The sequence below is a fragment of the Meles meles genome, chromosome 7 (genome assembly GCF_922984935.1).
Source record: "Meles meles chromosome 7, mMelMel3.1 paternal haplotype, whole genome shotgun sequence".
Lineage (NCBI taxonomy): Eukaryota > Metazoa > Chordata > Mammalia > Carnivora > Mustelidae > Meles > Meles meles.
The window spans coordinates 7,436,146-7,458,056 of NC_060072.1; positions in this window are offsets into that span (position 1 = coordinate 7,436,146).

A 21,911-nucleotide genomic window follows, 5' to 3' on the forward strand; every position below is an offset into this window, starting at 1 on the left:
CAATCTTAAAAAAAAAAAGGGAGGGGGCGCTTGGGTGGCCCAGTGGGTTAAAGCTCTGCCTTCCGCTCAGGTCATGATCTCAGGGTCCTGGGATCGAGCCCCGCATCAGGCTCTCTGCTCAGCGGGGAGCCTGCTTCCTCCTTGCTTGTTCTCTGCCTGCCTCTCTGCTTACTTGTGATTTCTCTCTCCCTCTGTCAAATAAATAAAATCTTAAAAAGAAAAGAAAAAAGCCTAAATGATTCCTCTTTGCCGTTAGCAAAGAAATGTGTTTCTTTGTAATGTGTAAGAAATGGCCCTTGTCTACCTGCCCCATTCCTCTCAAACTCCCTCCTTGCAGCAAAGTGGAATCACTTCTGTGCTGCTTGTGATGTGCTTTCTCTTCACACATATTCCTTCTGTCTGAAACAGTCACTACCCCACCCCTTTTTGCCATCTAATTCCCAATCACCTTCCAGGTCTCAACTTGCACATCCCTTTTCCTGTAAAGGCCTTCCTGATCCCCTCGAATCCTGACTGCAGATGCCAGCCCATGGCGAGCATCCTATACTTCCGAATGGCCTGTGTTTTGCTCTGTGTGATAGTCCTTGTTGGCCTTTCCCGGGGACAGCAGGTAGGGTGACTATGTTGTCCATCTCTCTCTCTCCCGGCTCCTAACTCAGGACCTAATGCATGGTAGGAACTCAACTCAACCGTCTTGAACAAACAAATAGACACCCCTGATTTGCCAGTCTGGTCTTAGTGAGTCGGTCTCCCTGCCCATCCTTCTATTCTGCTGCAGCGACAAGGACACCTATCTGGCCCTGAAAAGGACAGTCTATCTCACCTGTCCATCGGGTACCAGCCAATCTTCCTCTCTCCTGGAATCATGAATATCTTGGCCCAGATTCTTTATAACAGAAGGAGAATAAGTACTTGTATTCATTAATGATCTGGGAAACCAAGGCTCTAAAGCAAGTAAAATGTCCTTCATGAGACCCCAAACTGAGGCAAAGGGAAGTCTTGAACTCGGGTTTTCCAACAGCCCACACAGGCCTCTTACTACTTAACTCTCAGGGCAGAAAGTGGGTCTCATGCTTTCTCATGCCTCTGGTACCTAGTACAGGAACTGCTGCAGGATTCAAAGCCAGTGAATGTCTGTTGAATGAAGGAATGAAGGCATGAATAAAGGAAGAAGGAAGTTCTATGCATAAACACATACTCAAACACACACATTCACAAAACTTTTTTTATTTATTTTTTATTTTTTTATTATTTATTTGACAGAGATCACAAGTAGGCAGAGAGTCAGGCAGAGAGAGAGGAGGAAGCAGGCTCCCTGCTGAGCAGAGAGCCCAATGCGGGCTCGATCCCAGGACCCTGAGATCATGACCTGAGCCAAAGGCAGAGGTTTAACCCACTGAGCCACCTAGGCACCCCAATTTTTTTTTTTTAAAGTATGCTCCATGCCCAACGTGGAGTGCAATGTGGGGCTTGAACTCATGCCCCTAGGATGAGGACCTGAGCTGAGATCAAGAATGTCAGACACGACTGAGCCACCCAGGTGCCCCATCACAAAATCTTTTCTATAAAATTAGAACACAGAGTACCAAAGGCATAAAAGCAGCCATAGACTTTGTAACTTTCCATGTTGTTAGGCCTGGTGCCCCAACATAAGGACGGAAGTGGGCTAGTAGAGCCTAACTACTAGCAAGCAAGAACTTGCAGTCTTGACACCCTGAACCAGCCTTTCCTGAGCATCTTCTCTGTGCCCAGCACTTTGCTGGGAACTGTGGATTCCAAGATGGAAAAGACACTATTCTCATCCCCTGGGCACACCATCTAGTTGAAGAGAAACCTAGTTGGATCAGTAGATACCAGACAGAGTAGTGGAGGCTCTCTCAAGGCAAACAAGGAAGGATAATTCATGAGCGAAATACTTTGTCACATTGGTGCCTGGGTGCTGCTTACAGAGGCTGGAGCGTATGTTAATGAAAGGACCCAGGCAGCAGAGGATGCTGAAAGTGTGGCCTGGCCAGGCCACAAAGGACCATGTGGGCCATGCTGGGAAGGCTGGACTGAGACCCGCTTTTTATTTGGAACTTGTGGTTGTTTGATCCACAAATTAGAATGTACAGCAATTCATTGGAATATTAAAATAGGTTAGCAGTATTATAAATAAAAATCTGATTGACTTCAAGAAAAGAAAACCATGACCTAAAATTTGGTCCTTTATATTCTAAAAGCGTTCTTCAAAGGATGGCAGAAAAGACAGACATGCAAATCAGATGTTTTCAATGCCTCGTACCCCTAAGCTGATGGTAACTATCGCCACAATGTGTGGGCCTATCAGACTGTGACTCTACCTAAAGGATCTCAAAATAGCTCTGCTCTGCTCTCTGCGGCAGGCAAGCGTCTGCTCTATTCGGCGGTAGCTCATTCTTTACTATTGTCGCTATGTGACAAACTGTTGGCTCTCACTGCTAATCTAAGCCTGCCAGAGAAGGAGGGCGGGCAGAGGGCTTTGGGAAAAGCATCTTTCCTAGAATCTAACGTAACAAATGTGTCCTGAGAATTTCCTAGATACTCCCGTGGAACCTCGTCCTGAAGATAGAGATATCCAGTTCAGATCATTGAACATTTATTGAATAGCTCCTAAATGGAGGCACTGTGCTGGGCTCCAGCAATGCAATAGGAAATAAAATTCACACGATTTCCGCCCTCAGTTTCTCACTGTCTAGTGGTAGAGATAGTCTCATAAACAGGAAATTACCATCTAATATTCAAGAGGGAATGATAGAGTCTTGGGTGTTATATGGGCACTCAGTCACGTGCTTTAGATGTGTTCAGCTTTGGACATGGTAATGTGCTTGTGGGACACCCATAGGGACATCTCCCCCGGACAGATGGACATACAGGTCTATAGGGAAATCAGACACAGTCCTTGCCTTGGAGGGTGTTGCTACTGAGTGAAAGAGACAGGAATGTAAATACAGAATCAATTACAATACTCACAATTACAATTTACACAGAGATGATGATACAACGACCTTGGCCTGGGAGTTCTGGTGTCCGTCTAGGAGACAGCCTGGGAGTGGAGTCTTGAATGAGTGAGAGCGGCTATCCTGGTAAACCAAACCAAACCAAACCAAACAAACAAGCAAACAAAAACAAAAAGTCCAACATGAAATAATTGAAAAACCCGTTGTCTCTGGAATCCAGGCATAGATAAAGGGAAGCACAGAAAATGCCATAAAGCCCAGACCCTAGGCTATGGGCAGGGGTGATCTGGTGATGTGGCTTACTGGGGAGCGAAACGTGTCACATCACCTGGTGACAACTGATGTCCTGGGGTATTGAGGTCATTACAGGCATACAAAGTAGCAAACCCAGTGTTCCACACACCGCCAACCTGAAAAACATCTCCTCCCCCTGGACGACAGGTGCATCTCCATCAGACATCGGTAGAATACTTGCCTTGACCTCCTACCGGCGGCCTCATTGCAGGTTTATTCTTTGCACTACTACTCTGACTCCTCTTGACATAAATCAAAGAACAATTTCAAGATTGTGAGCTCGAGGCCCATATTGGGTATAGAGATTACTTTTAAAAATCAACAAATAGGGGGTGCCTGGGTGGCTCAGTGGGTTAAAGCCTCTGCCTTCGGCTGGGGTCATGATCTCAGGGTCCTGGGATGGAGCCCGGCATGGGACTCTCTGCTCTGCAGGGAGCCTACTTCCTCCTCTCCTCTCTCTCTGCCTGCCTCTCTGCCTACTTGTGATCTCTGCCTGTCAAATAAATAAATAAAAATCTTTAAAAAAAAAATCAACAAATGGGGTGCCTGGGTGGCTCAGTTGGCTAAGCGACTGCCTTCAGCTCAGGTCATGATCCTGGGGTTCCGGGATCAAGTAGTGCTGCATCGGGCTCCCTGCTCAGCGGGGAGTCTGCTTCTCCCTCTGACCCTCCCCCCTCTCATACTCTCTCTCTCATTTTCTCTCTCAAATAAATAAAATCTTGTAAAAAAAAATCAATAAATAAAAATTTTAAAAGAATTGGCAGTTTGACAAACAAATGGTTAATTAATTAATTATTTATTTTTAAGCAGGTTTTTTTTTTTAAAGATTGTTTTTATTTATTTGACAGACAGAGATCACAAGTAGGCAGAGAGGCAGGCAGAGAGAGAGGAAGGGAATCAGGCTCCCCGCTTCAGACAGCCCGATGCAAGGCTCGATCCCAGCACCCTGGGATCGTGACCTGAGCCAAAGGCAGAGGCTTTAACCCACTGAGCCACCCAGGCACCCCACAGTTAATTTATTTAATCCACAGAGCTCTTGCAGGTGGTTAAGGGAAAAAAAAATAGGAAAGAAAGTAGATGAAAACCCTCACAAAACAATAAACAGTGGTGGCTAACAAACCCTAACGCGACTCCCCCAAATTCCCACCTCCTGATGTTCCCGCCTCTGTGTAATCCCCTCCCCTTATGTGTGGGTAGAATTTGTGACTTGCTTCTAACCAGTAGCAGCGGGAAAGGTGATAGGACATCACCCCCAGATCATGTCGTGTCATATGAGACTGCATCAAGACTTAGCCAATTAGAGAATCAGATCAAGAGGTTCTCCTTGCTGGCTTGATGGAGTAGGCAGCCATGTTAAGGAAGCCAAACGACAAGAAACTGTGAGTGGTCTCTAGGAACTATAGGCCAATAGCCAACAACAAAGCTGGGGCCCTCAGTCATACCACTGCACGGAAATGAATTCTGCCAACCGTATGAATGAGCTTGGAAGCAGGTTCTTCCCCATTCAAGCCTCCAGATAAAACGCAGCCCAGTCAGCACCATGATGGCAGCCCCAGGAAACCCTGAGCTGAGGACCCACCTATGCAATGCCTGGACTCCTGACTTGTATAAACTGTGAAATAACGAATGTCTGCATTGTTTAAGCCACTAATTTTTTTTAAATTAAAGATTTTATTTATTTATTGGACAGACAGAGATCACAAGTAGGCAGAGGCAGGCAGAGAGAGAGAGAGAGAGGAGGAAGCAGGCTCCCGGCAGAGCAGAGAGCCCGATGTGGGGCTCGATCCCAGGACCCTGAGATCATGACCTGAGCCAAAGGCAGTGGCTTAACCCACGGAGCCACCCAGGCACCCTTATATACACATTTTAAAGACAAAGCCAATAAGTGTGTAATCATCAGGCAGGCCATGAAATGAAATCTAGCCAATTATTAGCAGCTCTGCCCGTCGCTGCTGTGGCCTCTCCTATCGCATATCCATTGCTTCTCAGAAGCAGAATCACTACACTGATTTCAGTCACCACCGTTTCCTCGCCTTACTAATATAGTTCCCCCCACCCCGTGTGCGCATCATCAGACACTGTAGAATAGTTTCGTCCATTTTTGACCTTTACATAAAGGAAACCATTCTCTTCTTTTGTGACGTATTTGTTCAGCTCCACGTTGTTAGGCCATGCTGCTGCCTGAAGGTGTGATTTGCTCGTTCTGTTGCTGTAGGGTTTTGCACTGTCTTAATAAATCACAATTTATTTTTCCATTTTACTATGGATGGACCTTTGAAGGCTTTTCATTTTTATTCTGTGAGGAATAGTTCTGCTCTGAACCGATGTACATGGGCAAGGCTCTCTCAAGATATGTAAGTCATAGGACTGGAATTTCTAGGATTCAGGGCTTCCACAGTCCCAGATTTTCTTTTTTTTTTTTAATTTTTTTTTAATTTGTTTATTTACATGTCCCAGGTTTTCTGAGCAGCTTAACCAATTCACATTCCTGCCAGAAGTGCCTGAGAGTTCCTGTCATCCCACTTGACTGACAACATTTGGTATTGTCAGATTTCTTAATTTAATTTACTTATATATTTATTTATTTTAAAGATTTTATTTATTTGAGAGAGAGAGAGAGAGAAAAAACATGATGGTGGGGAGGGACAGAGGGAGAGGGGGAATCAGGGCTCATGTGTGAATGACACGTTCAAGGATAGTCAGGGTAACATTGTTTATAAGAACAAAAGATTGAAAACAGCTTCAATCCCCAGTGACTGAGGACTGTTTAAGTAATTTATGATACAAATTTACAAGGGAACACTTATGCAGATTTTTTTTTTTTGCAGATTTTTTTTTTTTAAGATTTTATTTATTTAACAGAGATAGAGATCACAAGTAGGCAGAGAGGCAGGCAGGGCGGGGTGGGGGGGGAGCAGGCTCCCTGCTGAGCAGAGAGCCCAATGCGGGGGCTCGATCCCAGGATCCTGGAATCGAGACCCGAGCCGAAGGCAGAGGCTTAACCCACGGAGCCACCCAGGCGCCCCTAATGCAGATTTTTTTAAAAGATTTATGTAGACTGGGGCGCCTGGGTGGCTCCGTGGGTTAAGCCTCTGCCTTCAGCTCGGGTCGTGATCTCAGGGTCCTGGGATCGAGCCCCACATCGGGCTCTCTGCTCGGCAGGGAGCCTGCTTCCTCCTCTCTCTCTGCCTGCTTCTCTGCCTACTTGTGATCTCTGTCTGTCAAAGAAATAAATAAAATCTTTAAAAAAAAAAAAAGATTTATGTAGACTGAAAAGGACTGTCTTCCAAGATACATTGTTTTCTTTTTTTTTTATAAAGATTTTATTTATTTGTCAGAGAGAGAGAGAGCGCAAACAGAGGGAGAGGAAGGCAGAGGGAGAAGCAGGCTCCTCACCAAGCTAGGAGTCCCATGTGGGACTCAGTCCCAAGACCTTGGGATCACGACCTGAGACAAAGGCAGACAATTAACTGACTGAGCCACCCAGGCGTCCCGCAAGATATATTTAGAGAAATAATAGGCAGGTGTCCTATGTGGTGCATAATATACTACCAAAACCATAGTGAATATGCATATATACTTGTATGTGCATAGAATATCTTGGAAGGATCCTCAAGAAAATAGGAATAGTGGATGTTTGGGGAATCAGAGTGGTGGGAGACATTTTTTACTGTATGTTCCTTTGCACCTTTTGGATTTTCTACTAGTTACATGTATTATATATATTTTTTTAAAAGACTTATTTACATATTAGAGAGAGATAGTGTGAGAGAAAGCATGAGCAGAGGGGAGAGGGAGAAGTAGGCTCCCCACTGAGCAGGGAGCCCAACATGGGGCTTGATCTTAGGACCCTGGGATCATGACCTGAGCTGCAGGCAGAGGCTCAACCCACTGAGCCACCCAGGTGCCCCGCATGTATTACCTATTAAAAGTAAGTTAGAGGGGGGCACCTGGATGGCTCAGTGGGTTGAGCCTCTGCTTTCAGCTCAGGTCACGATCTCGGGGTCCTGGGATTGAGACCTGGATCGGGCTCTCTGCTCAGCGGGGAGCCTGCTTCCCCCTCTCTCTCTGCCTGCCTCTCTGCCTACTTGTGATCTCTGCCTGTCAAATAAATAAAAAAAAAATAATAAAATCTTTAAAAATAAAAAAAAGTAACTTAGAAAATTTAAAAATGTATGGAGTTTCTATCATGGAGCAGACCTATATTAATTCCTAGAGATATGGTGGTGACCCAAACAGAGACCCTGCCTTGTGGTGTTCCCAGTCCAGTGACAGGAGACAGTCACTAAAGCCATCACTGTGGTAACATGTGATGACGGCTAGAACAGGGGACATTGAGCCACAGCCCTCAGAGTTTCAGAGGTGAGCAGGCAGCCTGATATTTGTGTGGGAAGCAGGAAGAAGAGAAGAGGGAGCCAGCCCGTGGAGGTGGCTGGCAGAGAGCAGAGGTCCCCGCAGAGGAAGCGGCAATTGTGGAGGGAGAGTAGAGTTCTGTCCATTTGAGGAACTGAAAGAAGTTCTGCTCAGCCGGAAGTCGACACGAGCTGAGTCTGTTTTCAGAAAAAGCCACACTAGGACTATAGAGAAAGGATGAAAAGAGGGCCAGAATGGAGTCAAGAGGACTGGTGAGGAAGCTCCTGTCGTCATTAGACCAGAGAGGACCAGAGCCTGGATTAGGAGGGCAGCAGTGGGGACAGAAAGGATGGGACAGATTCAAGAGACGTTGAGAACATAGAGTCTACAAAGTTAATGGTCGGATGATGGCTGAAGGAGGGAGGGGATCATTATCATAGTAAAGACTAGTATTTGAGGGGCACCTGGGTGGCTCAGTGGGTTAAGCCGCTGCCTTCGGCTCAGGTCATGATCCTGGGGTCCTGGGATTGAGCCCCGCATCGGGCTCTCTGCTCGGCAGGGAGCCTGCTTCCTCCTCTCTCTCTGTCTGCTTCTCTGCCTACTTGAGATCTCTGTCAAATAAATAAATTTAAAAAAAAAAAAAAAAAAGAGGAGCCAGGAGAGGTGTTTTTCAGCAGGGAAATCACATGATCAAATCTTGTTTATAGGAAGATAAGTCCGGCAGCAGTTGGGAAGATTGGGGAATCTTGGCAGCAGAAGTAGAATCTTGGAGGAATAGGTAGCAGAACCTCCAACACATGCATTCATTCTCGCCTTTAGTTATCTTCCAAGCATCGCCAGACGCTTTGTCCGAGATACCACCAAGCCCATGGAACAGAGACAAACCAGACCCTGTCCTTGACTTTGTGGAACTTTGGGGTCAGAAAAGCATGAGATTAGTGAGCCTTATGAGAAGGGTAGGGGGGCACAGGGCACTGTGGGAACACAGAGGACAGAAAGGAGACTTAAATCTACTTTGGGCAGGAGGTTCCTCAGTGGGAGATGTGACAACTGAGTGTCCCCTCAATGAGTCACAGGCAGAGCCAGCAGGGTGGGTAAAGTTCCTGCTCTCTTGAAATCACGACTTTAGTCACTGCAAAGGGGTTCGTGCGACTGGGGCCAAGGGTAGATGTGCGAGGAAGGAAGATGGATGAGGCCGGAGATCCGGAGAAGCTCTTGGAAAGCTGGGTTCAAGCAGTTTGAATTTTACCCTGAAAATAGTGGTGAGATAGGAAATCATGTGATCAGATTTGCCCTCTAGAAAGATCCCTGTGACCGCAAAGTGGAGAATGGGCTGGAGGAGGCCAGCAGACAAGGAAGATAGGAGGATGTTGCCGTGAGAGTGAGTCAGGAAAGATTGGTTGCAGTGATCCAGGTAGAAATATTAAGGACCTGAACTGACCACACTATGTACAACTGAGCTTTCTCTAAATTATGCTGCATAAGAAACAGCTTTAAAATTTTACTGCTTATGGCAATCTATACTTATTTTTTGCTCATATAATAGGTTGCAGGTTGATTATCTTTCTGCTAGACTCGACTACCCATATCTTTTCATTTTGGAATCCAGGTTGAAGGAATAGCCACTATCTGGGACCCTTTTTCACAGTGAAGGACTAGAGCCACAAGTGCCCCAGCCGAGCCCCACAACTGCATTTAAAACTCTGGATGAGTGTGACAAAGTTCCCATATGCTCCCATCCCATCGGCCAGAGCATATCATGTGGCGAAATCCAAAGTTAGTAGGCCCGGGAAACCTCTTACGTGTTGGAGGAAATGAATACTTACGAACATATAGGATCGTTTCTAACAATGGATTGTTGGGGACAGAAAGGAAAAGTGGATTGGATTTGGGATTTGGTGGGATTTAATGGATGTGCCAAGGATGACCTCAGGTGGCTAAATTGGGGGTGGTACCACTCAACAAGCAAAAGGAGAGGGGAAGAGGAACCTTGTAGCAGATAGATGATGCCCAGCATCGCATCTGCCTTCTTGTGATCATGGTACCCTGGTTTTGCTTTTACGGAACCAATCTTCCTTGACTCTCAACCATTATGCTTTGGGTGAAACTTCTACCCCCTTACCAAGGGTACATGTGACCTCATCCTAAGCCAATGAGAACATACTGTACTCTCGAACACCAATTTGTTCAAGTGGAGATTCGCGACACACACATGGCCAGTCAGAGCCAGTGAGGCTCCGTTTCAGGTCTTTAATTTGTGGACTTGAATGAGAACGGTCAGAGTTCTGGCAGCATGAAGAGAGTGGAACGTAGGAATGGAGGCATGGAGTCAGCACACAGCGGAAGCAGAACCGGGAGGAGGTGGAAGAATGGTTTCTGGTGATATCACCTGAACTTTGACCAAGCCATATGTGGAACAACCCCGGGGAAATATTACTTGTAAGCATCAGAAACCTGGAGGATAAAAGCTAGAGAAAGAGTAGTTCATGGAGGTCAGAACAGTCTAAGCAGAAGATAATGAAAGGTTGAATAAATCAGTGGCTTTGGAAATGGATGGAAACACTGAATGAGATGCATATTTGAAGACCATGGACTTTGTTGGCTCACAGCGTCTGGGGGTAATGGAGAGAAAGGGGAGGATAACGACATGCTAGTACATAGTGAGGAATGTTTGGGGAAATGGTGAAAGCATTGAGGTCAAGAGCACAGAATTGGGGGTGTACTTGATGGTCAAAGAACATGATCTATTTGGACATGTTAAACTTAGGCGCCTATTCCAGATAGAAATACTGACATGGGGGTGGCTGGGTGGCTCAGTGGGTTAAGGCTTTGCCTTCGGCTCAGGTCATGATCTCAGGGTCCTGGGATCGAGCCCCGCATCGGGCTCTCTGCTCGGCGGGGAGCCTGCTTCTCCCTCTCCCTCTGCCTGCCTCTCTGCCTACTTGTGACCTCTCTCTATGTCAAATAAATAAATAAAATCTTAAAAAAAAAAAAAAAGACGGGGCACCTGGGTGGCTCAGTGGGTTAAAGCCTCTGCCTTCGGCTCAGGTCATGATCTCAGTGTGCTGGGATCAAGCCCTGCATCGGGCTCTCGGCTGGTGGGGAGCCCGCTTCCCCCCCCTTTCTCTGCCTGCTGCTCTGCCTACTTGTGATCTCTCTCTCTGTCAAATAAATAAATAAAACCTTAAAAAAAATAAAAAGAAATACTGACATGGTACATGATAATGGGTCAAGAACAGGGATGTAGGCATGGAAAATGTCAACATATAGCTCAGAGTTGCAGCTAAGGGGTAAAGGAACTTTCCCAGAGAGTGCTAATAAAGACAGAATGGAAAAGGATCATGGACCTTGGAGAAGCAGACCCATTTAAGGAGCTGTCAGTGAATGCAGAGCCATGAAAATCGGAGAGGCATGGTCATGAGAAGAGAAGGGTGAAGGGCACCAGTAGCCAAGGAATTAGGCAGTCCCCAGGAGTAGGGGGTTTTCATAACACTTCCCTCTCCCATGCACTCTACATCCAAACTATTGGCGAAGGTGATCAATCCCATTTTAAAAACATGTCTCAGGGGCACCTGGGTGGCTCAGTCATTAAGCAGCAGCCTTCAGCTCAGGTCCTGATTCCAAGGTCCTGGGATCCAGCCCTGCATTGTGCCTGCTCAGCAGGAAGCCTGCTTCACATTCTCCCACTTCCCCTGCTTGTGTTCCCTCTCTCCCTGTGTCTCTCTCTCTGTCAAATAAATAAATAAAACCTTAAAAAAAAACAAAACAGAACACATGTCTCAGATCCCTCCACTTACCTCCATCCCCATTCCCAGCACGTGGTCTAAGCCACTATTTCGCCCACATTACGAGACTTCACTGGTTTTCCTGCTTCTGCTCTTGCTCCATTTCAAACCCATTCTCCACACAACAGCCAGAGTGAACTTCTAGAAATCTAAACTGAATCATGTCACTCGATAGCTCAAAGCCCTCCAAAGTCCTCCGACTGCTCTTAGAATGAAGCCCATGGGTGACAAGGAACCGTTGGAGGGCTGTAAGTAGGGGAGTGACACAAGAAAATTTAAGAATTTGGAAAGAATTTTGGAAAGTCACTCTAATAGAGGAGGACCAGAGAGTACAGTGAGGAAGCTGTTGCATGGTGACAGAAAATGGGTTTGAGGAATATTTAGGCCATTGAATCTATGAGGTTGGTGGTTGACTGGTTAATGGAAGGAGACAGGGAGTGGAGGCATGGATGTAGCAGGCAGCCGTACAGGGCAGACACAAACTGGCAATACTTAAAATTCAAGGTCACTCCTCTCCCTGGGCCTTCAACAATGCTGAGAACATTACCGAGCATCTCCAGCTCGTTCTCTTGTCCACTCTCCACAGGACAATTGCTTACCTTCTTCTGCTGAGCTGTGTGCTCCCCTCGCCTTCCTCTTTCACTCTCAGTAGACGGCCTCACTTCCTACCTCACTGAGCAAAGATAGAGCTTCCGAAGACATCCCGTTCACATCCCCACTACCAAAATCCCCCTACCCATATCCATCTGCTGCCTATCCCTTCTTCCAGTTTCAGTAGTATGGGAGCAAACCCTCCCAGGTTAGAGGAGAAACTAGAGAATCAGAGAAGATCTAGTACATAACGGGGGTCACCCCTCCCCGGTAGCTTAGATGGGGGCATTTTCACACAATCATTTTTAGGAAAAAAATCCCCAGGAGGAGAGCATACACATTGTTGGGGCCAAAAGACTAGGAAATCTTTATCGCTTCTCAAGAAACAGGGTAAAATCCTATCAATAGGAGGAAATTAGTTTTTCATACGGCTAGACAGTATAGAGTTGGTAGAAAAGAAATTCTACGGTGATAAGGTGAGTTTGCCCTTTGGTAACTGAGGAACAAAACAGCTACAGTTACTTCTGATACAGAGCTATCAAACAGAAGAGGAAATGCCTACCCCGTTACAGCCCTGTGAGAGCCCGGAGCTCCCTCTTGCTCCCAGTCGTCTTGGAAAGCAGTAGATGCCTAAGCAGAGGAAGGCTCCACTGACATCCAATAGGAATGTGCCAGAAGGGAGATGGTGTGGCACCGCTCTCCTGCCAAGGAGGGATGGAGATGGGGAGTCTCAAGGGGCAGAGGGGGGCTCGAAGCGAGAAAGGGTCTCACGTACAGAGAAGGCTCACAGAAGAACCAGAAAAGTGAGAGGGGAACGAGGGAGGGTCCACAGACCGGGAAGGGGAGGCCTTTTCTCCTTTTGTCTAATTTTCTGGGTCTTTCTCCTCTGCCTTTAAGATGCTCAGACCCCTACATCCCCACATCTCAGTCCCTGGCCCTCTAACACCACTCTCTCTATCCCGACCAGGCTGTAAGTGCCATCTAATTGCCTTGGCTACAAAGGTTCAGCAAATGTTTGTTGAATGAGTCTGTGAGCAAAAGCAGGTGAAGATTTCTGGAGGGTTTTGGAGGAGGTAGGGGGCGTGAACCTGGTAGTGGGTATTGTGGAGGGCACGTATTGCATGGAGCACTGGGTGTGGTGCACAAACAATGAATTTTGGAACATTGAAAAAAAAGAAATTTAATTAAAAAAAATTTAAAAAAAAAGATGATATTATGGGCTCAACAGTGTCCCTCCCTAAATTCAGAAAGTCCCTACTCCCTGTATCTCAGAATGTAGCTATATTTGGAGACAAGATCTTCAAAGGGGTCATTAAGTTAAACTGAGACTGTAGGGTGGGGCCCTAATCTTATATGACTGGTGTCCTAATAAGAGAAACAGATACCAGGGATTCGGGTACAAAGAAAAAAAAAAAAAAAAAAAAAAGCCCTGTTTTGAGGACACAGAAAAGGCAAATGGGTTACTCTGAAATAAATATGTATTTGGTCTTTGTCCCCAGTTCCTGGCACAGAGCTCCTAAAATCCTTGGAATTTCCTGAGTGATGAGGTGAGAGGACCATCTTTTGTTATTCATAATTAGCCCCTTTCAACCACACCTGAGTTTGTGCAAATGAGGTGACTCTTGGCGCACCCCAAGCCCCTAGATAGCCTTAGGATCCTCCCCGGCGGAAGGATCCAACCCTGTGATTGGACGGTTGGAACTTTCAGGTCCACCCCATCCCCCACCCCTGGGGAGGATGGAGGAGTTAGAGAGTGAGTTAATCTCAATAGTCCAATAATTTAATCAATCATGCCTCTGTGATGGAATTTCCGTAAAAATGCTAAACTATGAGGCTTGAAGAGCTTCTGGATTGGCAAACACGTCAAGATGCTGGGAGGGTAGCACACCCAGACAGGGCATGGAAGCTTCCAGCCCGTCCTCCTATATCTGCCTTATGCACTTCTCCCATTTGCCTGTCCCTGAGCCGCATCCTTCTTAACAAACAGATAACAGGATGTAAAGTGGCCTTCCTAAGTGAGCCATTCTAGCAATTTACTGAACCTAAGGAGGGGGTCATGGGAACCCGCAATTTATAGCCTCAATCAAAAAGTACAGGAGGCCTGGGAATTGTGATTGGCTTCTTTTTTTTTTTTAAGATTTTATTTTTATTTATTTATTTGACAGAGAGAGATCACAAGTAGGCAGAGAGTGGGGGTGGGGGGCGGGATGCAGGCTCCCTGCTGAGCAGAGAGCCCCATGCGGGCCTCAATCCCAGGACCCTGGGATCATAACCTGAGCCGAAGGCAGAGGCTTTAACCCACTGAGCCACCAGGTGCCCCGTGATTGGCTTCTGAAGTAGGGGCACTCTCTCTCAGGGGACCCAACCCTTAATCTATGGCGTCTGATGCTAACTCTGGGTGCTTAGTGTCAGAATTGAATTGAATTGTTGAACGCCCAGTGGGTGTCCAGAGAGCCGGAGACCTGGTTTTGGGTGTACAAAACCAGCAACATACATGTGATGTTATGAAAACTGTTCAGAGTGGCCCCCTGCAAAACAGAGCACTCTCAACAGACACCAAACCTGCCAACACCTTGATCTTGGACTTCTAGCCTCCACAACTGTGAGAAAATAAATTTCTGTTGTATAAGCCGCTCAGCCTATAGTATTCTGTTAGAGCAGCCCTTGACAAAGGCACACAGATGAGGAAGCCCTGGGACAGGGGGCCTGTGGAAGGACCGCGAGCTGATGGCAGCAAGCAAGTTGGGTACGTGGGGTCTCAACCTGAGAGTGGGGTCTGGGCTGCATAAAGGGATTTTTGGGCAAAGTGTGATATCAGTCCATTGTCTCTGTCTCCTGTGGAGATCATGGAAAGTGAGAAGAAAGTCATCACCTTTTATATTCAGTCTGGGAGAATGCTGTTTGTTGATTTCCCAGTGTTCAGGTCCCCCTTCCTCCTTCCAGCCAGAAACCTGGTTTTGTTTGGGTCTTTGTACTTCCTCAGGCAGCCTATGAGAATCTTGGGACTCTGACCCCATTCCCTGCTCGGGCACTGGATCCCCTTTCCTTTAAGCCAGAATGAAAAAGTCATTTCCTAGTGAGTGATTAGTTCTAGAATTTGCTTAAGCTAATCATCTCAACCTGCTCCTCTGGTCACTGTCATGTTCTAGGGGTTGGCAGAGACTGTAGGTAGCCTCCAATATTTCTTCTTTCTGTAGAACTCTCCATTTTGAGCCAGACCTTGGCCACCTTCCCCCTAAAGACTAGATTTCCAGCACCACCACTTGCAACTAGGTGCGGTCATGGAGTAGACCAATCAGATGTACATATGATTGGTGAAGGTCAATTTTGGGAAGTATCCTTAAAAAGGGATGTTGTAATCATCCATTGCTGCATTAAAAAATTACCCCAAAGCTAAGTGCCTGAAATAGACATTAGTTTCTTGAAGTTTCTGTGGGTTAGGAATCCTGCAGTGTTCGAGCTGGGTGGTTCTTTCAGTCGAGGCTGTAATCATGGTATCAGCGGGGCTGCTGTCACCTAAAGGCTCCATGAGGAGGGGGGTTTGCTTCTGAGCTCACTCATGCGGCTCTTGAGGTCGCAAAGGAAGGATCCATTTGCAAATTTACTAACGTGGGGCTCTGTGCAGGACTGCCTCATGACGTAGTGGCTGGATTGCCCCAAAGCGGGCCATCAAGAGATGGTGAAAGAGGGGCGCCTGGGTGGCTCAGTGGGTTAAAGCCTCTGCCTTCGGCTTGGGTCATGGTCCCGGGGTCCTGGGATCGGGCCCCGTGTCGGGCTCTCTGCTCCGCGGAAAGCCTGTTTCCTCCTCTCTCTCTCTCTGCTTGCCTCTCTGCCTATTTGTGATCTCTGTCTATCAAATAAATAAATAAAATCTTAAAAAAAAAAAAAAGAGAGAGAGAGAGAGATAGTGAAAGGAAACACCCAAGACAGAGCCACCATTTCTTTATGGACTCATCTTGGAAGTAACATACTACTACTTCTGTAATCTATTCCTTCCAAGCAAATGAGTCTAGTCAATGCTTGGGGAGAGAGGATTACACAAAGATGTGAATACTGGGAGGCAGGGAAAACCAGGCACCATTATAGAGGCTGTCCCCATGGTGGGAAGTGCTCACCTCTTTACCTTTTTCTTCTGCCTGCTGACTAGAATAAGAGCACTAGCGGCTGGAATTCAAGCAGCCATCTTGTACCATGAGGTGATCGCATGATGGTGGGTGCGAATAGTGCAGCAAAAGGGCAGAAGGAGCCAGGGTCCCTGACATTGTGGAGACCCATTCCCTCCCAAGGCTACGTCTCTCAGCTTTTATTTATCTTGTTTAAGCCATTGTTATTTTGTACTTCCCATTTCTGACGGTCAAACCTAACCCTATGTGACCCAGGTCTTTAGTGTGGCATGGAAACTACTCTGGTTGGTAAATGAGCTGGTTTCTTAACACTTTTATGCTTTAGATATGAGAATTAAGTTCTCTTTCTTTCTCTTTTTAAAAAAGATTTTATTTACTTATTTGAGAGAGAGCTAGAACGCACAGATTGGGGGAGGGGCAGAGGGAGAAGCAGACTCCTTGCTCTGCTAAGTGCAGAGCCCGGTGCAAGACTCAATCCCGGGACCCCGAGATCAAGACCTGAGCCAAAATCAGACCCTTAACTGACAGAGCCTCCCGGATGGACACCCCTCTGTCTTTTATTAAAAGTATGGTTGATGCACAATGTTACATTAATTTCAGGGTTACAATATAGTCTGTATGTTATACTGTGCTCACTACAAATGTAGCGACCATCTGTCGCCATGCAACACTATTACCATACCATTGACTATATTCCTTATGCTGTACCTTTCATCCTGGTGACTTACTGGTTCCATTACTGGAAGCCTGTACCTCCCATCCCCTTGCCCCCCTTCTGCCTACCTCTCCACTCTCCTTGCCTCTGCCAACCACCAGATCGTTCTCTGTATTTATGGGTCTATTTCTGCTTTTTGTGTGTTAGTGCATTTGTTTTGTTTTTTTAGATTCCACAAACAAGGACTTGCTCCTGATACATATTCACTGAAATCACTTTCAGTCTCTTGCCTTCTTTAAATTCAGCCACAAACTGTCCTGAGTTCCCTTGCCGGGACTTATCCTCTCTCCCCTTTCTGCGATTTCCCCATTCAGATGCAGAAACTTGAACCTGTTTGCAGATTGTGAAGAAACTGGCATAGAGGGACGCCTGGGTGGCTCAGTGGATTAAGCCGCTGCCTTCGGCTCAGGTCATGATCTCAGGGTCCTGGGATCGAGCCCCGCGTCGGGCTCTCTGCTCTGCAGGGAGCCTGCTTCCTCCTCTCTCTCTGCCTGCCTCTCTGCCTACTTGTGATCTCTCTCTCTGTCAAATAAATAAATGAAATCTTTAAAAAAAACAAAGAGGGGCACCTGGGTGGCTCAGCGGGTTAAAGCCTCTGCCTTCAGCTCAGGTCATGATCCCAGGGTCCTGGGATCGAGCCCCACATCGGGCTCTCTGCTTAGCGGGGAGCCTGCTTCCTCCTCTCTCTCTCTCTGCCTACCTCTCTGCCTACTTGTGATCTCTATCTGTCAAATAAATGAATCTTTAAAAAACAAAAACAAAAACAAAAACAAAGAAACTGGCATAGAGGAAGAAATTAAAATCCAGGAGGACTCAGGAATCATTCGTGGAACAATGCCCCAGAGCAGGGGGCAGCGAACTACAGAGGCCAGCTGCCGGGTTTTTGTAAATCAAAATTTATTGGAACCTAACCCCACCCATTCATTTACTGGTTTTCCAGCTACAAAGGAAGAAAGGCCAGCAGAGCCTGAAATATTTGTTATCTTGCCCTTTATAGAAAAGTTTGCTGACTCCTGCCCTGGAGGAGGCAGGAGGTGGGGGACTGGGTTGCACCGGAGTCAAAGATGCCGGAGAGGTAGTAAAAAGGAAAAAAGTGGGGCCCACTGCCCGTAGGAAAAGTAGCATGATTAAGGTGAGGCTGAGAAGGAGGAAAAGATAAGAGGCACCGGGAGGCTCCACGCTTCTGAAGGCAGGGGCTTGTTGGGGGGGTGGTGTATGAGAGGAGTGGGGCAAGGAGGCAGTGAGATGGGGTTGTGGGGGACTGGGGTTTCTGAGATGCTGAGACTGGCATGATGGTGGGCGAGCTTCGTCTGGACCCCGTGTCAGTCACTAGCACCACATGCTCTCTGTCCGGTAGCCTTCCCCTAGCCGCCCTGCCTGGGGCCCGATGCCCAAGTTCTCTGCGAGTGGGACTGAGAAGCAGGTGGTGGTTTGAGGAGACCGAGGAATTGTGGCGAAGAGCCGGCAGGGAGGGGAAGGCTGCGGGGCTAGAGGCATGGGAGGTGAGGAACCGCGAGCCTCTGCTTCGGCGGCTTCAGGGACAAGGCCTGCAGGTTCCCGGGGTGCCAGTGAGAACAAGCGGCTGCAGGGAGAGGGCTCTGAGTGTCGATGCTGAGGGGCTTTTTTTGCCATGAAAGTGGGAGCAAAAGGCCAAGGAGAAAAGGCACAGAAGACGTGTGAAGGGTGAGGAAACTCAGAATAGCCTAGAGTGGAACAGAGCAAAGAAAGCCAGAGACTGGGTTGGATTTCCACACTGGATCGAAGATCAGTTAACATTTAGACCCTTAAAACAATCACGGACTAGTTACTAAGGTAAGAGCATTTGGGAAAATTAGGAGTAGAGAACCTTGAAACAAATAAAACAAGGATTTCTCTCTAGGGCACCTGGGTGGCTCAGTGGGTCAAGCCTCTGCCTTCAGCTCAGGTCATGATCTCAGGGTCCTGGGATCGAGCCCCACCTCGGGCTCTCTGCTTAGTGGGGAGCCTGTTTCCCCCTCTCTCTCTGCCTACTTGTGATCTCTCTGTCAAATATATGAATAAAATCTTAAAAAAAAAAAAAAGAAGAACTTCTTTCTTTCTCCAGTAAAAGTCCAGAGGCAGGTGGCCCAGGACTGGTGTTAGGGACTCCAGCTGGCATCAGGGGCCCAGCTTCCTTCCTTCCACCTTCTTGCCCTGCCTTGTGCATTTTCCTTTCCCAAGTTATCTCTGCTCCAAGGACTAGCAGCCATCACATTTCCACTTAGCCTGGAAAAGGAAGAAATGGGAGAAGGGGGCATGCCCCTCCCTGTAAGAGCTCTCCCCAGGGGCGCCTGGGTGGCTCAGCAGGTTAAAGCCTCTGCCTTTGGCTTGGGTCATGGTCTCAGGGTCCTGGGATCAAGCCCTGCATGGGGCTCTCTGCTTGGCAGGGAGCCTGCTTCCCCCTCTCTCTCTGCCTGCCTGCCTCTCTGCCTACTTGTGATCTCTATCTGTCAAATAAATAAATAAAATCTTAAAAAAATAAATAAATAAGAGCTCTCCCCAGAAGCTGCACCCGCCATTACATATCCCCTTGGCCAGAATGTAGTTTACACAGCTACACTTTGCTGCAAGGCAACCTTGGAAATATGGCCTTCATTCTGAGTGGTCATGTGCAAACCTAAATTTTACAGAAAGTGGAAAACACAGATTGGGAAACCAATACTTTTCTCTGCCATGTCCTACCCTTTTGTCCATGCATATGAAAGATGATTGTACATTTCGATTTGCACAGGATAGTCATGATTTACACTGTTATCCCACATAATTATTGACAGCATTCCTTTTCACTCAAAAGTGAAAAAAGGGAGAAAAACTGGTCATTCCTCAAAAAATTCAACATAGAAACATACGATCCAGAAATTCTATCCTAGGTACATACCCAAAAGAATTGAAAGAAGGGACACAGATTACTTCTACACCCATATTCATAGCAGCATTTTTCATGATAGCCAAAAGAGGGAAACGACCAATTGTCCATGGCCAATTGATAGATAAACAAAATGTAGAATATATGTGCAATGGAGTATTATTCAGCCATAAAAAAGAATGAAGTACTAATTCATGCTACAACATAGATAAACCTTGAAAACATTATGCTTAGGTTAAGAAGCCAGACACAAAGGACAGATACCGTATGGTTCTTCCTGTATTTAATGGGTACAGAGATTTGTTTGTTTGTTTAAGATTTTATTTATTTATTTGACAGACAGAGATCACAAGTAGGCAGTGAGGCAGGCAGAGACAGAGGAAGGAAAGCAGGCTCCCTGCTGAGCAGAGAACCTGATGTGGGGCTGGATCCCAGGACCCTGGGATCATGACCTGAGCCAAAGGCAGAGGCTTTAACCCACTGAGCCACCCAGGTGCCCCATGGGTACAGAGTTTCTATTTGGGATGATGAAAAATTCTGGCAATGGCTACAAGGGCACAATAATGTGAATGTACTTAATGCCACTAAACACTTAAAAATGGTTAAAATGGTGAATTTTATGATATATATACATTTTACCATAACAAAAGAAAAGGGAAAAAACAAAACTTGAGGTATTTACAAAGGGAAAAGACGGCATAAATGTCCATACAAATACTGACGATTCAGAGCAGCTTTACTGTGGAAACTGGAAACAAGCCAACGGTACCCCAGCAGGTGATTGGATAAGCAAACTGAGGTACAGCCGCACAGTAAAACACTACTCAGCTGGAGTACGATTCAGCCATCAAAAAAAAAATTATAGGAAATCTTGCCATTTGCAACGAAGGGAATGGAAGTAGAGGGTATTATGCTAAGCGAAGTAAGTCAATCAAAGAAAAACAATGATCATATGATCTCATTCATATGTGGAATTTAAGAAACAAAACAGAGGATCATAGGGGGAGAGAGGAAAAAATAAAACAAGACAAAATCAGAGAAACCACAAGAGACTCTTAATCACAGGAAACAAACTGAGGGTTGCTGGAGGGGTAGGGGGATGGGGTGACTGGGGGATGGGCATTGAGGAGGGCAGGTGATGTATGTAAGGAGCACTGTGTGTTATACAAGACTGATGAGTCACTGTCCTCTACCTCTGAAGCCAATAATTCATTATATGTTAATTAACTGAATTTAAATGAAAAAAAGTAAGAAAAAAACACTGCTCAGCAATATAAAGGAATAAATTGCTGAGACATACAACAACATAAAAGAATCTCAATTATGCTGCATGAAAGAAGCCAGACAAAAAACTGTATACAGTGTTTATATATACATCTCTATAAAATTTACATAACATTCTAGAAAATGCAGGCTAATGACCCGTGGCAGAGGTAGATTGGTAGTTGCCTGGAGAGGGGGATACAGGTAGAGACAGGAGAGAAAGTTTACAAAGGGACCCAAGGAGTTTTGGGAAGGGAGACAGATATGTTTCTTATTTTCATCGCGGGGACAGTTTCATGGACATACATAACGCTATTAAAATAAATATGCGTGCAAAAAAAATAAAAAATAAATAAATATGCGTGCATACTTACATAAACATATGAAGAGATAATATGAAGAAGTGTTCTAGTTTGGGCAGTATGTCCCATGCTCACCCTATATACATCCTTCTTTCCATATATAGAGCACACTCATCTGTGCCCAGTAGAGAACCCCCAAATCTCACTGCACCCCGCTCAAAGTCTGTAACCATCCACCAGCTCCAGATGTCGGTGCAACTTACCAACTAAAAGTCGAACTCTCATTGAAATACACGCCAGTGATGTAGGAACAAGATAATCCCCCCCCCCACACACAAATGACCATTCTGAAAATTAAAGGCTATGAAACACACAGCAGGTGATGGTCTACTGCAATCCATAGCATCTTCTGCGTGGGGACAAGGAAGATTCCCTTCTCTGGCGTAGAATTAGTTTCTGTGTGGACTTAATGTGACCAGCTAGCTCTTCCTGTTGGTGTCCCGCATGGAATCAAGGGGTGTCTCAGATGTTTGCGGGCCAAGCTAGTGGTTTCTTTGCAGATATAATTCTTTCAAACACTTAAATGGCTTTCAGGCTATTTGCTTCAAGTGCAAATGACCGC